This window comes from Lagenorhynchus albirostris, chromosome X (genome assembly GCF_949774975.1).
Source record: "Lagenorhynchus albirostris chromosome X, mLagAlb1.1, whole genome shotgun sequence".
In the NCBI taxonomy this organism is placed as follows: Eukaryota; Metazoa; Chordata; class Mammalia; order Artiodactyla; family Delphinidae; genus Lagenorhynchus; species Lagenorhynchus albirostris.
This window is the reverse complement of record NC_083116.1, coordinates 36768510-36787982: the sequence shown is the minus strand read 5'-3', so window position 1 is coordinate 36787982 and position 19473 is coordinate 36768510. Positions and strand designations below refer to the sequence as shown.

The 19473-nt window shown below is 40.6% G+C and overlaps 1 protein-coding gene across 4 annotated transcripts in view; it reads right to left on the bottom strand.

Moving 5' to 3' along the window:
- Positions 1 to 18805, bottom strand: part of ACSL4 (acyl-CoA synthetase long chain family member 4) — a 76400-nt gene extending 57595 nt beyond the window's left edge. For all 4 annotated transcript variants that reach the window (XM_060138005.1, XM_060138004.1, XM_060138006.1 and 1 more), the window contains exon 1: positions 18674 to 18805. The gene's annotated coding sequence lies outside the window, so the exon portion shown is untranslated. The remainder of the gene's footprint in view (positions 1 to 18673) is intronic.
- Between the last annotated feature and the right edge of the window lie 668 nt (positions 18806 to 19473).

The following is a 19473-nucleotide window of genomic DNA, read 5'->3' as shown; positions in this document are numbered from 1 at the left end:
CAGAAAGGCACTTTTTATCCTGTTGACAGAAGTGTAAATTGGTACAAGCTTTATAGAAAGCAATTTGGCAATAGGCATCCGGACACTTGAAGTCTTACATAACTCATGACCGAATAATTTCACTCTCTACTTCTACGAATAGCCTAAGGAAATAGTCCGAGATGCACACACACAAAAAATGTAGACAATAGTCACCATTGTGATATAAATAACAGAAAAACTAGAAACAACATCAAATGCCCAAGAGGAGATTGGTAAAATAATGATGTATCCTTATGACTGAATACTACACAGTCATCAAGTGCAGTGTTGTCAAAGATATTTAAGGAGGGCTTCCCTGGTGGCGCAGTGGTTGGGAATCCACCTGCCGATGCAGGGGACGCGGGTTCGTGCCCCGGTCCGGGAGGATTCCACATGCCGCCGAGCGGCTGGGCCTGTGAGCCATGGCCGCGGAGCCTGTGCTCCGCAACAGAAGAGGCCACAATAGTGAGAGGCCCGTGTACTGCAAAAAAAAAAAAAAAAAAAAAAAAAAGATATTTAAGGATATGAGAAAACGGTCAAGATATATGAAGTGAAATTGGTTTAAGATGCAACTTAACCAAATATATGCAGGCTACAAGCTGAAATGTTAATCTCTGGGTTGTAGAATTATAGGTGATTTTTAGTTTTGTCCTTCTATTTTCCCCTACATTTTCTAAAACTTCTACAGTGAACATATTACTTTTATCATTCAATACATAAGTAGAAAATATAGCACCAGTCTCAACGAATTCTAGCGTGTGTCTGTGTATATATGCGTGTGTTGATAAGTGACAATGAGTATGGCCCTTAAGGCATTTGGCCCTATTCACGTGGTGAAGAGATGCTACAAAAGGAGCCAAAAGTGGACTTCAACCTCACTACGGAAAGAAGATTTGACACTTATGTTTTTAAACTAGACTCAAAGTAAAATAAACTTCTTTCGCTCATGTAATATGATCTATGAAGCGAGATAAAATGAGTGGGTTTTTTTCTTGCTGTAACTACAATGTTAAATGCTTCCTAAAGTTAAGCATCCCCGTGGTACCCTCTGTCAAAATGCGACTAACAAAAATTGACTACTACTGCCAAGTGAATAGACAATATCAAAAAGCCAGATAATCATGAGGGGTTCCATACAGATGGAAATACTGTATCAATAATTTCCTTAAAGCCCAGAGTTCCACTCACTTATCGTATTAAAACAAACAGGAACTCAAATGCCAGATGATACCAGCCTAAGATTTAATAGGTATGAGAAGAGTCATACCGGCACTCCTCTGCCCCACAAGGAAACCATTTTTCAGCTAACCAGACCCAGCCCCCTAATGGGAATTGAGGCCTCCCAGATGAAGGTGTCATGGGCAAAAGGTACCAACTGGGTATCCCTTCTTTGCTTACCACACGGGGGATGAGAGGGACGGTGAAGGGAGGGGATTTCAGAAGTCAGCTCTCCATCAGTACCCACTTGTTTACAACCTGAACTCTGGGACCAACTACTCAGAACTTTAGAGGCTATCATTTTACCTAAGAATGTCTTGCTTCAGACATTCCAATCAACTGTGGTATCAGCTTACTAAATGTGTACTAGCTGACTTCAAAAAGCAGTAGGAGGCAGAAAAGGCTGAATCATTTCTTTCCCTCAAAGTTTTCATTTCAAAATGTTTCAGGCAACAGTAAAGTATCATTAAGTAATCTCACTTCCTGTAAGGCCCACACAGCTCTGTGTCCTGCAATAACCTCGACAGGGCCTAGCAGCACTGAGTTCACGATGCTCAAACTTCTAACAGGAACACAGCTGCTACACATACAATTCCACTGCAATATACGATAACACATTTACTGGAAAATTAACGGTTTTACTCCAAAGTAAAGGGAAAGCTACCTGTGGCTGCTGGTTACCTCAATTTGTGAGCTTAGCTTCAGAAGCACTGGCTCAACCCGACTGACTTAGTACTTGGAAATTTCCCAGCTTGCCTAGGTCTGTCCCCTGGTTTACACATGTTGTCCCAGAGTAATTCTTATCAGAGTGTCCCCCCGCCTTTTTGCAAAAACATCCGTAATGACGACCCCAGTAATAACCCTAACTCTGGTCGCACGGAGAATAAGGCAAGAATGTATGCCTACATCAGCAAAAGCCTTACCTTCACTACTGGAAAGACACTTCCAAGTACTAAGTCCTGACTGAATCCACAGTCATATACAAATGGGAAAATAAATGAAACAACCAGCTTTGTGCCATCTAACACACACACACACACACACACACACACACACACCTTTTTATTCCAAGTGTTTCAACGATATCAAATTACAACAATCTTAAATAGTTTATATACAACTGAGTATTTATAACCCAACTTCTAAAATCTAGAATTAAACTTTAATAATTTCAAACTGAAGTCAATTCCTCATCTTACAAAGCGCACACTTGTATATTAAGTACATAAAGGACAAATCAGATCTGTTGTAAGAAAATCTCTCCATGAATAGGTTTTTAATTCGTATGACTTTTAAAGACTATAGTCCTATTTAAGTTGTGTTTACCCTTTCACTAACTTAACCTAAGTCAGAGAAAAGGATATTGCCAAATCAACTTTAGCAAGCAAACAAAAATTCTAGCCTTGTGCGGAATACATACCTTACACTCATTTTTTAAAAATACGATCAATTACAACTTCCCATCTATGATTTTCTGGAAAATATGGGTTAGCAACCATAGAGTTGCACATCAAATGAGGTATTTGATTCCCAATCAATGATAAAAGACTAAAGCAAACCCGAGACTTTCCGGGCTAACCCAGATGCTGTAAGCTTAAGGACTTCTTCACATTATTTGTAAGCTCCAGTTCTTGGAAGAGGCTGTACCCAGTACAGCCTAACGTTCAGTTTACTAAGAAAGATTTAACTTGGCCCTTAAGAAGACCACAGATGAACAAGATAAGGCGCTATGCTTCATCAAAGGGTAAAGGGGGGGAGCCGGGGAGGGGGGGAGGACAATGAAGCTCCAGTATCTATAATGCAGCGTCCTGCTGAGGTAGTTGTGAGCCAACGTGCTGGAGCCAGACGGCCTGGGTCCAGTTCTTGGCGCGACAACTTACTAGAGTGGGGTGACCTCGGGCAAGTTCTGTGCCCTCTGTGCCTCATCTGCTACAACTCTAACAGGGAGGGAATACTACTCCTACCTCCCGGGACTGGTGTGAAACTTATAAATGAGTTGATCTCACAGCCCGAGCCATCACAAACTTCTTTTAGGTTCCCAAAAGCACGTAGCTTAATCTCTCACCTCTGCGTCTAGCACATCCTTTTCTCTCTGCCAAGAACATTCTCTTCTCCCTTTTCCTGGCTTCCTTTAGGTCTCAGTTTGAATGACGCTTCTAAAAAGCCTTCCTTGACCTCCCCGCTTTACGTCAGGTGCCTCTGCTGTTTCCTCTCCCAGCACAGCACCTAAACGCGTTCAAGTTTCTGTTCCCCGGCTGGGCTGTAAGCTCTTTAAAGACAGAAGTCATCTCTGTCCCCATCGCTGCTATAATCCCCAGAACCTAGCACCGTACAGGTACACAGTAGGTGCTTACTAAATAGTTCTTGACTGAAATAACAAGTCATACTAAAGACGAAGGAAACCAAAGAATGATTTCCCAGTTAAATCTTTCACTCTATGTATGTATGCCTCCTCACATCTGAGATACATAGGCGTGCTTCCTCTCATACACTGACAAGCTTGAAATTAAACACAAGATGGACCACATTCTGGCAGAGTACAAATTTTACTCCCATTCTGGGTAGGAATCATGACTTCATAAGCAGAGCGAATAACAGTCTGCTCAGTATGTTTACACGTATGATTTCATGTCTCATATTCCAAAGCCTTTACTTAAATGAGGATATCACAGCAAAATTATATGGCTAGTGTAGCGCTCTGATTCTCATCAGCTGGGCTAAATGAAACCCCTTACTGCAATTGGCACAGATGGAGAAAAGAAAAGGAAGGTGAGACCATAAACATGGGAGAAGAGGAAAGAAAGAAAAAAGTGAAAGTAGAGGTAAGAGCAACATCAGCTGCTCGTCTACAAGGTACCACTGGGTGGCGCCAGTGCCCCTGGCTATCCAATACAGATACAGAACCAGGACTCGGAGCCATCAGTCTGCCTGTATTTTCCAGAGCTTAGGCTGGATGCTCAGAAGTCTATTTTCAACACGCTGATGGACAGATGCAATTCACCGGAGTTCAAGTTCTCTGCATATGTCATCAACATAGGCATAAGTCTTAAGGATGTTGTGTTTATCAGAGACACCTGGAAGGTGATTTGTCAACAGTTTTGCCTGGTGAAATGTTTCAGAGTCAGCTCACCATTCTAAATGCAGAGATTCACAGTAGAGTGAGAGGCCAGGGGTTCTCAGTGGAGTGAGAATGGAGGAAAGGGATCAGAATGACCTAGAAAGCTTTTTTAAACTATTAGGTTGAACCATATAAAATTGCCAATAGTCGAAAAGCTGTTACATCCACAAATATAGCAATTTCAAATGGTTCAACCTAATACACACATATTTAGAATCACTGGGTTAATGAGCCATTGTTACTGATAGGAGTGTCCTATTTCTCAGGTTTGTTGGGGGGAAAACGTTGAGAACACCCGCACAGTTTGGCCTTAAATCATGAAGAATTAACTGAACAAAGAAATGGAAACAAAATAACTAAGGACAGGGAATTCCCTGCAGTCCAGTGGGTACGACTTGGCGCTTTCACTGCCGGGGACCTGGGTTCAATCCCTGGTCAGGGAACTAAGATCCCTCAAGCCACTGGCATGGCCAAATAAATAAACAAATAAATAAGGATAGGGAATAGATTAAACTACATTAAAAATAGAAAACATGGGAAGATGTTCACAAAAAATTTAAATGCTATATTAAGTGTAAAAAAGCAAATTACAAAACAGTATATAAAACACATTTTGTTTTTTAGGGGAATCCAAAAACGTTTGGGGGATACGGAAGGATATATACTAAAAAAATCTCAATAGTTGTCTCTGCGTACGGGCACTACCCGTACTTTGTTTTGTTTTTTTATCCATACATGTTTTCTAAAATAAACATGTATAACAATTTTGGATCCTGGAACAGGAAAAAAATTAAAGACTTTGGTAGTAAAACTAGGGAAATCCAAATAAATTCTAGAGTACTGCACCAGTGTCTGTTATGTAAAATGTTAACATTAGGGGGAGCTGGGGAAAAATATCCAGGACCTCTGAACTATCTTTACAAATTCATTGTAAATCTAAAATTATTCCAAAATGAAACATTTATTTAAAAAAATAAGCCATGTATTAAGATCACATTTTTTAAATCCAGAAGAAAAAATCCATTTGGTTAAGAGATTCCTACATTTAAACAAGAATATGGTGGAATAAAACTTCTTTGGTAGAAAGAAGTCTTGGAAGAAGCTATGCCTTCTAGCATGACAACCAAAAGTTGTAAAGACTTAATGACATATGCAGTGACTTTCATAATATGAAAGTGATGTTATCCTATTGGGCATAGGCTCACTGAAGCAGGAAACAAACGGTTGAGTCTCTATTTTCTTTGGTTTTGTAATCATCACTGCTGAAGACTAACCACCATAAGGGCATTTGAGGGAAAAAAAATTAAAAATAAGTATAGCCAGTAACCACCATTTTCATCTGTAAAATTTTAAAAAATTTAGTTTCCCAAATCCTGGGCAGCTACAGGTACATGCACATGCATTCGTTCAAGAAAAATTCAATGAGCATTTACCAAGCCCACTCCTTCTGGAGCTTACTGTTCAATAGACAATATTTTAAGAGGACATGAGACTAACATAGAGAGCAGACATATACGTATAATAGGAAAAGAGGGATACCCATGAGCCAACCCTCAACCCTATAATAATAGCCCAACCAGACTTTTTTAAAAAGTTAATAATAATAGCTACCCTCTGGGATTATCCAGTTATACCTGTTAATGCGTAGGTACCAGCTGGCTTGCTCAAAATGGATTTTTTACAATTTCCTTTAAATATTAGGGCAAGGAAAATTATGCAAAGCCTGAAAGTGAGGTTCTGAAAAGGAATAAAGGAAAGGACAATGCAGAGCTAAAAATACAAACAGAAAACTAAAAGGTCTGGATCAATTTCATCTGCAGACTACTATCCCTCTGTTACAAACAGGTTATAACCTTCTGGTTATAATACTCCTCCAGCAAGTGTAAAATTTGGAATAGGTTAGTTCCACTGCAGAACACACACAACAGGGGGTTTCCTTACTTGTAGGTTTCCTTACTTGTAGGTTTCCTTACTTGTAGGTTTCATTACTTGAGTATTGACAATGTGTCAATATAAGGCACTTTTGCAGAAGATGAGATCCAAAACAAGCATTTCAAAAACAGATTTAAAAAGAAGCACCAGTGTACTAAAAACTCCCAAGCAGAGCAGAAGTCTTTTTCCCATCTCAATGAAACACTGTTTAAGGAAGGGGAGTTATGGGTCCCCATAAAAACGTCAGCCAAGAAACTTGCTATAACTTCAACAGTGTTGATATTTCCGACCAGCAGATATCACGCATTTATCCCTAAAGCATTTAACTTCTGCTGTACCTACAATGTGTAATTTGCTTTTAAGACATCCCTTTGCAGTTATTTCTGTGTATAGTTAAGCGAAAATACATCCTCTTTAAATTAGGTTATAATTCAATCCTCCTGGAAGCATCTGCAAACAATGTGAGCAGCAGTTAAAGGTAAAGGCGGTTCTCTTTCTCATGTACTATACGGGGCAACCTGCTGCTTACTCTTCTTCAAAAGCAAAACTAAGGTCAACACAGAGGAGGTTCTGAAAACAAACGTTCTCTGTTTGAGGCCTGATGGTTGTGTGACAGCAACAGGCCAGATTTTTAAAGAATAAGAAAAGGGATTATCAGAATGCTTCCAGCACCTCGATCTTATGGTTTCCAGGGCTGCTATGTCTGAAAGTAGAAGAGAAAGGCATTGAGGTTCGGTGCCTGGTGCCAAGTCCAGGCAACATCCTGATCTTTCATTAGCAATGGGCTACTGCCGGTAAAAGCAAGAAAAAAAAATTTTTTTTAAAAAAAAGGTCTAGCAATCGCAGGACATGTCCCCAGATCTGGCCAAGTACCAAACTCAAATTCTAAAAGTTTAGCTCATTCCACAGAACAATTTTATGGAACCCAAATATGTAACTGTATGACTTTGAAACATCATTGATTTTCTTTCACACAGGAGGCAGAGGTCAGCAGCAGAGGCAACAAATCTAAGAATTGATTTTCCATCCTAAGCAGACTCCTACTCACTCCTCTCAAAGCAGAAGAAACATTTTCTCATGATCTCATGACAAAATGTTATGACATCTAGAAGAGACCAGACAAATAAAATGACCTTAGTGTCACATTAGCTAGGAATGATGCAAAATTAAAGAAATCAACTCTAGGTTGAAAAGCAATTCTTTCAGCCAAAATTAGCTGCTTCAAAATGAGTTGCTTCCATCTCATCAAAGTCATTAAAGTAACATATATGTGTTTCATAACAACAATTCTGTCTTTGGAAAAACACACAGTTTTGACTCACTTTTGCAGATTTCCACCAGAAACTGTGATATCAGATTCAACACTGCAAGGCTTCTCAACACACTCTTAGCTTAGGGACCCAATAGGCTACAGCTTGTTTTTAAAATATGTCTCTAAAGAACAAACTGGAGTTGAGATTCCTAGTTTTCAAAACTCAAGGTACGCTCTGGCTAGAGACCATATGTTCATGGCCAACTCTCACTCCTTTGGTCATGCCCTAGTACAGCACTGACCTCCTCTTTCCTGTGGGCAGTGCCCTAAGCAACACGACCCTTCAGTCAAAGGCAGGGAGGGAGGTGGTCAATAGTCTTCCTCAGTTGAGGACAATTAGAAGCTAGATTGTAAGGAAGCACTTTCTCCCTAAGAGGTGAAAAGAAAACCCTACAATCTTTAGGGTTAGGGGCTTTTTGAGAAAAAGATCAGCTGTCTGAAAGTTAAGTTAGCAATGACTCTCCCATTGCACCCCATGTACTATATCACTGCAATCATAGGCCAATCACTCCACACAAACATTTCATATAACCAAGTAACAACGGCTCAAATGCAGGGTACCACTGAGACAAGATAGAGATTGGGAAGCTATCTGAGCACTGGAATATTCTTCCTCCAAGAGCCAGGTAGAATATTCTTCTACCTTTGCAGAGCCCTTAGGCTTACAGTGACTCCAGAATGACCCTACTGAGCTAGGATTCAAGTCAGCCGGCAGGGCAAGTACAAGTATCTTTTTAACCCCAATGAACACTTTGTACTTCTGGGGTTGAGGATCACCCCTCATTCAATTCTACTCAGGCCATAAAAGAAAGGCTTAAAAGTGAGGTTGGGGAACTCCATTTCAAAACATGGATTAAAAAAGGAGGTGGGGGCTTCTCTGGTGGCGCAGTGGTTGAGAGTCCGCCTGCCGATGCAGGGGACACGGGTTCGTGCCCCGGTCCGGGAAGATCCCACATGCCGCGGAGCGGCTGGGCCCGTGAGCCATGGCCGCTGGGCCTGCGCGTCTGGAGCCTGTGCTCTGCAACGGGAGAGGCCACAACAGGGAGAGGCCCGTGTACCGCAAAAAAAAAAAAAAAAAAAAAAAAAAAAAAAGGTGGGAGATTCACCAGGGAAGTTTCCATTTTGCAGTTGTCTTTTCTAAAATTACTTGTAAAGAAGTAAATTCTTTGGAGGATACTTCCTAAAGAAAGCTACTCCCTTACTAACAGTTTAATATTCAACAATCTCTTGGTGATCAAGAGAATATTCAAATTAATGTAAATATGTGCATAAATTAAAAACCTGCTTCCACATAAAAACCCTGGCCTTTATACTTGACACTAAAAACAAAATCTAAGCAGAGGAATCCAAAATTTGCTGGTGGAAAAGCTGTGTTATATAATGTCCTTACGAGTTCAGTCATTCTGCTTGAAAATGTAAAATGTGTAACTATATTTGAATGAATATGCTAATACTGACATTTCTTTCTATTGGGGGAAATAAACACTACACAGCTTCCCATCTGCAGGTTGCTATAATTCACCAAACAGTGAACCTGAACCATGACTTTTCTAGTTTCCAGAGTATGGAAACCACCTGCTTCACAGAAATTCCAACCTACTCCTGTAAGGAAGTGCCTGGGCACAAACGGAATCCCAAATATTTCACCAAAGGCTTTAAAGCATACGAAACTAACCTTGCAGCAAATCCTGAAGGTCTCTGCGGTTCCAAGTACAAGAATACCATTATCCTAGCCTGCTTTTCTCTTTTCTGCTCTATTTGAAACACATTCGTCTGACAGTTGTTTATGGCTAGTTCTGCCCAGTTCTACCCCCCAGTCAAGTGATGATTTTTCAATTACTCTTTTAAGCTATGTCTCAACTTAGTATCTTCAGTGGTCATGGGGAACACAGCATCTTTTACTTGGATGCGTCCCATGAGATACTAGTGCTAGTTCTGTCTTCTCTTCTGTTTCCAAAGCCATAACTGAACTTTAAGCTCATTCAACCAAGTTCCTGTTTCCTGTCTGCGGGAAACGTTCAGCTTTCAGTTCATCTGAGAAGCAGAAATGACTAACATATTCTGAGAATAACGAATGATCACCATTTCAGCAGGAGCAGCTCTGCCCATTTCTGCAGGCTTTCTCTGATGACTCACCACTCGGGTACCCCCAGGGGAGTGGTCCTTCAAAACCCTATAATTACTTTTTTTGTAGTATTAAAATGCTTTAGGTACATGTTGAAGGTAATAAACAGGATACCTAAGAGAAAACAGGTATTTCACCATGCCTTCCACTGCCTTAACTTCTTAACAACCACTAGAAGCCACCATAAATATTTTCAATACCTCTGTTACTAGCCTCATCTCACATGTCTCTGTCATCAATCAACTGAGAAATGGGAAACCTCTATTCTGACTCCCACATAAAATCTGCTAACTTCACAGCGCCTATGAAAGAAAAATTCTCTTGCTGTGAAATCAATTCCAGAAAGGCCAAAATGCTCAAGATACACAGCCTTGGAGAGCAGCGATGCTATTTCAATCGCCATAACAAAAATATGAGCAGCTACGCTAAGCCATCACATTAACACCATTGTCTACAAGGTAGAATCTTCTTTTGTTAAATACTCTATTGAATTCATCATAAACTAAGGTCTTTTCACCTCTAAGTCCCACAGCATAAACCCAGAAAAGGTTATAATGAGCCTAGGGCGGATGTGCGTAATAAATGCTTCTAGAGGACATGAGAGCAGAATACGTACATACTTGCCCAAATCCAACACAGTTCTCCTAATGTACAATTTTATATACTACAGACTGAGTTACCATACACAAAGATTCACGTTGCCACAGAGACCTAGATTTTCTTTACTTTTGTAAGCTGTGAAAGAACACAACTAAGCCCACGCATTTACCAAAAATTAGACCGGTTGGTTTTTCTTTGAACCAAAATAACTGTTCAAGTTCAGTTTTAAAATCTTCATTAAAACCAAACCCCACCCAAAAGATTCCTAATGACATGTTAATACATTGCACTTATACATCATTACTAGTAACTACAATTTAAACAACATGTGCATAAATTCCAAACAGAACTGAACTGGTTTAACATTGAGGATTTTTTAATTCCTTGGTTATTTACTTTTGGTGGCCATGACTTTAAGATTATAGTTTGTCCTAGAAACCAGTTATTTTAAGTGGAACACTATACTTACATGGCACAGTGTTGTTCTTCTTCCCACTAAAATGTCTTTTTCACTTATTCAGAGTTACCAAACGTGAAAGATGCTCACAGTATAGAGTCAAGTTAAAGGAAGCAAATTACAAATAGGTATGCACAGTAAGAACCCATTTTTGTAGAAAGAAGATACGTATGTTTGCACACGTGCATGTATGTGTGCACACGTGTGCATGCAAGCATCCAAACATGTGTGTACACAAACGTGTACCCAGAAGTTGACAATAGAGCTCCCTGGGTATGGGATTATGGTGCTCTTATTCTTCTTTATACTCATATTTTCAGTGCAGAAAATTTAGACAATACAAATACTACTTTAACAAAGGGAGAAAATTATTTTTAAAAACTACCCGAGTGCTGTCTAAATACAAGGCATTCACTCCATTTCAGAATCACGTTGTAATTATCCTCCAGTGTGTAATGTTGCGTATGATGAATCTGTATAATTAGTATCAAAAATAGTAATCATAAATTAAAATGCACTGTAGAATTGTATAGGGTAAAATGTATAAGTATCTCTATACTGCCTTCCTCTAACACCACTCCCTTTTGCCCCAGAGATAACCATTTGTGGTGCGTATCAATCACACTTTTTTGTATTATCCATACGCATGGTAAGGTTTTGTTCTTTTAGATAAGTGGAATCATGGTATACGGACTGTTCTATAACTCCCTCCTCTGCCCCCCCCCACCTTTAACAACATATTTTGGAACTCTTGTGTCAGTTTATATAGGTCTGAAGGGTTTCTTTCCTTTAATAGCCCCATGTTATTCCACAGAACAGCATGCCATTATTTAAATCATTCCCCTTCTGATGGACATTTAGGGTGCTGCCAAGTTTTCACTGTTATGACCAGTTTCACTGCATTGAAATCTTGTATGCATCTTTATACAAATGTGCAGATATGTCCTTAGAATAGCTTCCTACAGAATTGCTGGGCCAAAATACATGCATATTTAAAAAATGAGAGGATTTTGGTACCCTCTATCAAAAAGCTACACAATTTGCACTCTCATTAACAGTGTATGAGAGTGCCCATTTCTTTCAAAAAGTGGATATTATAGTTTTTGCCAATGTATTTGGTAAAAAAAAAAAAAAGGTTTTCATTTCCCTAATTACTAGAATGAATTTGAGCATCTTTTCTTTTTTAATCATCATTTCAATCTCTTCTTATGTGAAAGGCCAATTCATAACCCTGTGCCACTTTTTCTAACAGGTGCCTTTTTCTTATTGATCTGTAGGAGCTCTATACATATCATAGATATTACACAGTAGAAACCTTTTTATCTAATGTTATTTGGAACACTTGATTAGCTAATTGAAAAGGTCAACTAAGGTGAACAGTCATAAGAAAATATGCACATGACAAACATTTCATTTTATCTTCATTTTATCAGTGGTAAATGTACACTCATTCGTCAAACTTTTGATAAAGGGCCAAGAAGCCAAGACCTTTCTTTAACTCCAGGTCCCTGGATTGTAAAGAAAGTTAATTTGAATTCTTAGATAATGTAGAATGTCAAAGAACTTAAAAGACACTTGCAAGGAACTATGAGTAGAGAACCCCTCAGATTTTTATATTTATTTTATACAAATCTTCTATCGTTGTCTTACCCACACCTAATTATACAGTAATAACTTGCTTTCATCAACTCTTTCCAAAGCATACCATTTGTTTTGTTATAATAAACCTATCCCCCAGCTTCAACAATTATCTATACGTGCTGAATTTTATTTCTTTCACATCTCTATGCACTCCGTACCTCAACTCCCATATAATCTGAAGCAAATACCAGATACATATCATTTCATATGTAAATTTTCAGTAAGAACTTCAATTCCCCACTACTCAGACTGTATCACATTATAAAATATGAAAATAAATTACGTATTTACAAAAACAAGAACAACGAGCATATATAGGTTCAGTAATAAAAGCATCTGTTGTACTGGTGGGTCCACAAGCCTGGCTTACCTGAGACCAACCTACTAATATCAAGTGTTCAGGGCACAGTGTATTTTACGAAAGAAATGAGTATCATTTAATATGGTGAGTCAGTTAAGTAAAAGTCAATAAAAGCTTCCACTGCATATGTAGAAGTTATTTCCCCCCAGTCTGTCATATGCCTTTTTAACTTTGTTATGGTGTCTTGTGCTTTCCAGAAATTTTTAAAATACATCCTTAATGTATTTTTGTGTATGATGTGAGGCTGAGATCCATTTCTTTCCAAATATACAGCCCACAGTGCTAACTCAATTTCCATTTTCAACATTACTTGTAGGTAGGACATTTAAAAGAACTAAAGTGTGAACTTCTAATGTACAAAAGGAAGCTGTTCAAACAAAATAATAAACCAGCCAGTCTTAAGGTCAGCTTGATAGGCTCAAACTACTATGTATTTAAAGATCACAGGGCTTCCCTGGTGGCGCAGTGGTTGAGAGTCCGCCTGCCGATGCAGGGGACACGGGTTCGTGCCCTGGTCCGGGAAGATCCCACATGCCGCGGAGCGGCTGGGCCCGTGAGCCACGGCCGCTGAGCCTGCGCATCCGGAGCCTGTGCTCCGCAACGGGAGAGGCCACAACAGTGAGAGGCCTGCGTACCACAAAAAAAAAAAAAAAAAAAAAAAGATCACAGAAGTTTGGGGAGCAGGAGCAACAGTGCTGCCATACCTGGCTCTGTCGTTACCGCTCTGGCTTACAGCAGGATCTCCAAAGGACATCGCAACTGGACAGGCCTGCTTCTGAATCTCACTATTTGCCCTACTTGTAGATTGACATTCACACTGAAATACCCCACACTTGACGACGACAACAACAACATCAACCTTCCCAACTCTCTATCCATTCCTTAATGCTGCTCCTAGACCACAGTGCCTTCAGACTTAGTTAAAGAAAATGAATACACTGCTCTGAACCACAATTTCCCATGGAAATATACCTAAAAGATACTAAAAGTCAAGGTAAAGTTTGTCAACTTTCCTTTATAACATAGAGACTCAATAATTTTTAAGGTTGCGTTATCTCTGGGCAAACTTTTTGCGTAAAATTTACCAGAGAGTAAATTGGCTTTTAGGGTCGTAAGTTCTCTGTTTCAACTCTGACATTGTATTTTGAATGCAGCCAGACAATACATAAATGAATGGATGTGCCCGTGTTCCAACAGAAATTTATTCATAAAAACAGGTGGTGGGCAGGATTTGGCCACCGGCAGTATTTTACCAGCCCTTGTCTTATACCAACGATTGATCTTTTTCAAATCCACTACCCTGGCTATACACTTATTTGAGCAAATATGGTGACACTGAAGGGACAATAATTTCAGTACCACCTTACAGAAATGAATACTCTAAAAATCGATCACTAAGCTCTTCCTGTAAGTTCTCATAATATGAGCACATATATTTTTCAAAATATAACACTGTAAGTCACCTTAAAACTAATGCTTATTCCAAAAGATAATTAAAATGAACATTAAGTAGCTACTATAAAAGAAAAACATGCGGTCTAGACAGACAAATTCAACAGTCTTCTATTCACTATTCTGAGTAGCAAAAGCCTACTAAATCTATCATCATATTCGCAACTTCACTACTTAAAACGCAGAAGCAGACTTTCAAAGTACATTTAAATGAGAACACGATTGTTTTTCTTTGGACTACTTACCACAAATGTTGATTAGAAACTATACAGTTTTGCCAAAATATTTTAAAATTAGAAAGTGAAACCAAAAATCTCCTTGGCATATGACGTGTCTACTTAATTTTAAAATATTAATTTTTATGTTTCATTTGACTGCCCGGTAAGGCAGAAATTATATTTTAAGGCACAAAAGGATGGCAGCCGTTTTAATATAGTGAGACCATGTATGAGTATGTACACACACTGAAAGCCATCAAGACCACTAGTTCAAAGAATACATCTGAGCTCCAGGATTGCTCAAAGAAAAAAATATTCACAATGCTTACAGAAGTACTGGATGTTATACAGAACAGCAAGGAATAAAATTAAATAACAAAGGTACATAAGACCCCTTAACACAAAAGGCATGATCCATAAAAGGAAAAACTGATAAACTGGACCTCATCAAAATTAAAGATTTTTGTTCTGCGAAACTTCCCTGTGAAGACAACGAAAAGGCAAGCTGCAGGATGGGAGAAGATATTTGCAAACCATGTAGCCAACAAAGCACTAGTATTAAGAATATATAAAGAACTCTCAGAACTCAACAGTAAAAAAAAAAATCCAACTAGAAAATGGACAAAAGACACGACCACACATTTCACTGATGAAAATACAGAGATGGACCACACATTTCACTGATGAAAATACAGAGATGGCAGATAAGCGCATGAAAAGATGTTCAACATCATTAGCCACCAGGGAAATGCAAATTAAAACTATGACAAGATATCACTATATACATATCTATCAGAATGGCTAAAATAAAAAATAGTGACAACACCAAGTGTCAGCAAGGATGAGCACAATTCATGCATTGCTGGGGCACGGGCGGGGGGATGTAAAATGGCACAGTCACTCTGGAAAGCAGTTCAGCAGTTCCTTATAAAACTAAACATGCAACTACCATACGAACAGCGATTGCACTCTTGGGCAACTATCCCAGAGAAATGGAAATTTATGTTCATACAAAAACCAGTGCACAATTTTTCATAGGAGCTTTATTCATAATAGGTTACAAAATACGGGAAATAGATGTCCTTCGATGGGTGAACGATTAAACTGTATACATCCACAGCATGGAATACAACTCAGGAATGAAAAAGAACTATTGATACAAGACACATTCCCTGCATGAATCTCCAGGGAATTACACTGAGTGAAAAAAAGTCGATCTCAAAAGATTACACATCGCATGATTTCATTTGTATACCATTCTTGAAATGACAAAATTATAGGCAAGGAAAACAGATCAGTCGTTGCCAGGGATCAGGGAGGGAGGGAGATGGCTGTGGCTATAAAAGGGCAACATTAGAGACCTTTGGGGTGATGGAATTGTCCTGTATCTTGACTGTGGTGGTAGTCACACGAATTTACACATATGGTAACACTGCATAGAACTGAATACACACACGCAAGTGAGTGGATGTAAAACTGGAGATCTCTGAATCAGGTGGATGGACTGTATCTGTCTCAATTTCCTTGTGACATTATGCTACAGTTATGCCAGATGTTACCACTGGGGAAAATTAAAGGGGATTATTTTTATGATTGTATGAGAAACTACAACTATCTTAAAATAAACAGTTAAAAGAGAAAGGAAAATAAAGAATATATAAGACCAACCAATAGCAGGAGTGGAAAAAATAAAGCTTTCATTTTTGTTAAAGTCTCAATAACTGAAAGTCAAGGAAAGAAAAAAAAAAAAGAAATGCCAAGAAGAGAGTCTACAGGCTACAATCATCTCCTCCTCCCCTGGGGAGCCTTAACTTCCCCAGGATTTTGCTTCTGTCCCTGATTTGACTGTTGTTAATAAAAATAAACTGACATACAAACTGTCTCTCCAAAACTTCCACCATCATCACCTCCATCCTGAACTATAAAACTAAACCTTGCAGGGTAAGGATTGTCTTCTTAACCATCATATCCTAGTGGCCTGGCACAAAATACGTGACAGATGGAGGAACAAGATAAGTTGAATGAACGAACAAATGAATGAATGACTGAGATGCCTGCATATTCTTTTCAAGCGCCTAGCCAATTACAGTTACAAGGCAGTATGTATACATTCCCGTACAAATTTCTTAAAAGCCCTGAATGTTTAAAAAAAATAATAAAGTGGGGTATGCACACCCTTCACTTGCAAGCTTAAGTTAGCAATACCTGACTTTTGTAAAATGCTTCCCAATTTATAGACTTCCACATATAGTAATTCATTTGATAAGGATGAATTAAGAATTATGCATATATAGATTGGAACCAGTGTAAGCAGATCTTTCAGAAAAACGTTCTAAATAAGGATTTACCTTAGCTTAGTTTAACTAAGGATTTACGGCACAGCCTTAATGCAAATTGTGAGATATATATAGATATATATATATATATGTATTTTTCAAATTGGGGGACTTATACGGATTATTCTGCCAACATCAAGACCCTCTGACAGATGCAAAAATGAAGAGAGGTAAAGTGACTTATTCAAGGTTATACAATCAGCTAGCACTGGAACTGGCGCCTGAGCCTCTCCAGAGTCCCAATTCATTTCTCTTCTCACTGAACTGGGCAAGCCTGTCCTTTCTCCACCCATCCCACCCCTACCCAAAACACTCAAACAAAAAATCTGAATCTGAATCTCTTATTTTTAAAATAGGGGTTTTAGGGGGAAAATTGAATTTATTCAAGATGTTAATTGTTGCATTACACCTTCTGTGGATTTTTAGGTGTCAAATTACTTCTCCTATCAGAACAATAAGGTACTTTATTCTGTGGTGCGAGCAGACTAATAGTTTAATGTTTCATCCTCCACCTAAATGGCAGAGAGGGTGTTAATTATTCTTACAAGTCTCACACTTCTTTTCAATCGTAAAGATGAGCTCTATTACAATCCGAGGAAGAGGCCTCACACTATTAAAATCTTGATTGATATGCTCATTGACAGTACAGTCATTGGATCTCTGCTTACAGCCTTATGTACCAAGAGCAGGTAAAACCATCTGTTACAGGCAATATAAAAGAAAAAGTAACGTAGCAACAAGCAACTACCAGGAAATGAGGATTTCATCAGGTTAAATCTCCGTTATGCTGCAACATGTTACTAAGCATGAGTTTAGAGGTCCTGGAATCAAAACACTAGAAGGAACCTTCGTTCAACATCCTCATTTTTGTAAATGAGGAAACTGAGGCGTTGATCAAACCATTAACCAATAAAGCAGACTGCTTACTTTTTCAAAGGGGTTCATTTAAATGCCATTTAGCCCTTATTCTCCATCTCGCCGTTTCTGAGAGGGATGATTTTTTTTTTTAAGGTGAAAACGATTAGAGCAAAGTCATTTCAAGAGGGTGAAAAAAATGCCTTTGAAGGAGGAGATGGCTGGAGTGAAGAGAAGAAATGACGTCTTATTTAAAATATGTAACCCCTTAATGGGGGCTAGGCAGTGAATCATATTCTCCTCGATTCTTCTCTGTGCTATTGACATCGACCACAGTTCTTTCTGTAGGGCAATCGAATGAGAGGAAGAGGAAGTGAATAAAGCTGATGCTAAATATACAGCACCCATGGAGGACAAGGATGTAGATAGGTAGAACAGGAAAAAATAAGAGCATGTTTCTGCTAGAAACCAGCCGTTTTTCTAACCTACCTAAAGATACGGAAGCTAAGAGGATATCGGAAGCTAGGGCATCCCTCAAATTCGAAGGGCGGATGCTTCTAGGGCCAGAGAGATCCCCTAGCTCTCAGATATAGAGAGACTCGAAGGGGACAAAATGGAGTTGAGGTCCAGGAGCGCCCTAAAGGTCGTTTGGAGGTCTGGCGAGCCCTTGATGTGCTCATTTGGAAAGAAAGGGTCATGGCAAAGCCTAGTACCCCGATCGGGAAGATGCTTTTGGCTCTCGGAGGGCGGTGAGCGGCAAGAAGAGGCAGGCCAGGGTCTCGAGGACCCCAGACCTCAGCAAAGGAGATGATACCGGGACCTCGGGGATCTTCCCGGCCCCGGAGGAGGCGGGAGGGTAGAACGCCCGAGCTCCAGAAGAAAGCGAGCGGATTCCGGTAATGGAAACGTCCCCTCAACCTCCTCCGGGCTCAGGTGTAGGACGATAGCTTGGCCGGAGCGGGGGCCCCGGCACAGCGACAGGGCACGGGTTGCCGGGGCAGGAGCCTCGCCGGCTGGGGTTACTCACCGGAGGCGCTGCCTGCGGCGTCTCCGCAGCCGGTCGACACTCGAGAGGCTGGTGGAAAGGAGCCGCGTGCCCGCTAGCGCTGGGGCAAGGAGGGGCGCGCCACGGAGGCCGGAGAAAAAGCCGCAGCGGCGCGCGCACACACGGAGGGCCGGCGGAGGAGGAGGCGGGGCGAGGCGCAGCGTGGCGCGGGCCCGGAAAAGACGCGCCCGGAGGGGCGGGCGGAGCGGGGGCGCGCGGTGGTGTGGCACAGCCGGCCGAATCGCCGGCGAAGGCGCGCTCGGCCCACCCACGCTCCCGCCTCCGCTCACCCCGACGTCAGCCGAAAAGGAGGGCCCGAGCGGGCTGCTAGCGGCGGGGTGGGGGGGGGGTGTTCGGTGTGCTCCGGGGGAGCTGAGCCGGCTAACGGCGCCCCGCGGGCTCACCGCAGGGTCCAGCTCCAGTCCCCGGGGCCGAGTGATCGAGCGTGTTTTCGGGAGGTCCGGGCGCCTGATTTCAGCGAGGTGCAGAACGGACCCACTCCCGCACCTGCGCTCGCTTCCCAGGACTCCACCCCAGAATGAAAGTTCCCCTCGGGTCGTCCTCCAGCTGCCCTTTCAAGATATTCATCTTCGGACTTCACTGCTCTTCCTATAGAGAGAGATCTTAACGTTCTTTGCCTAAGACATCCTGCTTCTCCCAGCCCCAGCTAACGCCTCTCTTCCCTTTATCTCGCCTCTCACTACGTTAAGACCCCATCCAGCCATCCCCACTTATGAAATATTACAGGAATGCAGGGTTTTCACTTAATGCCTTGCATTTCC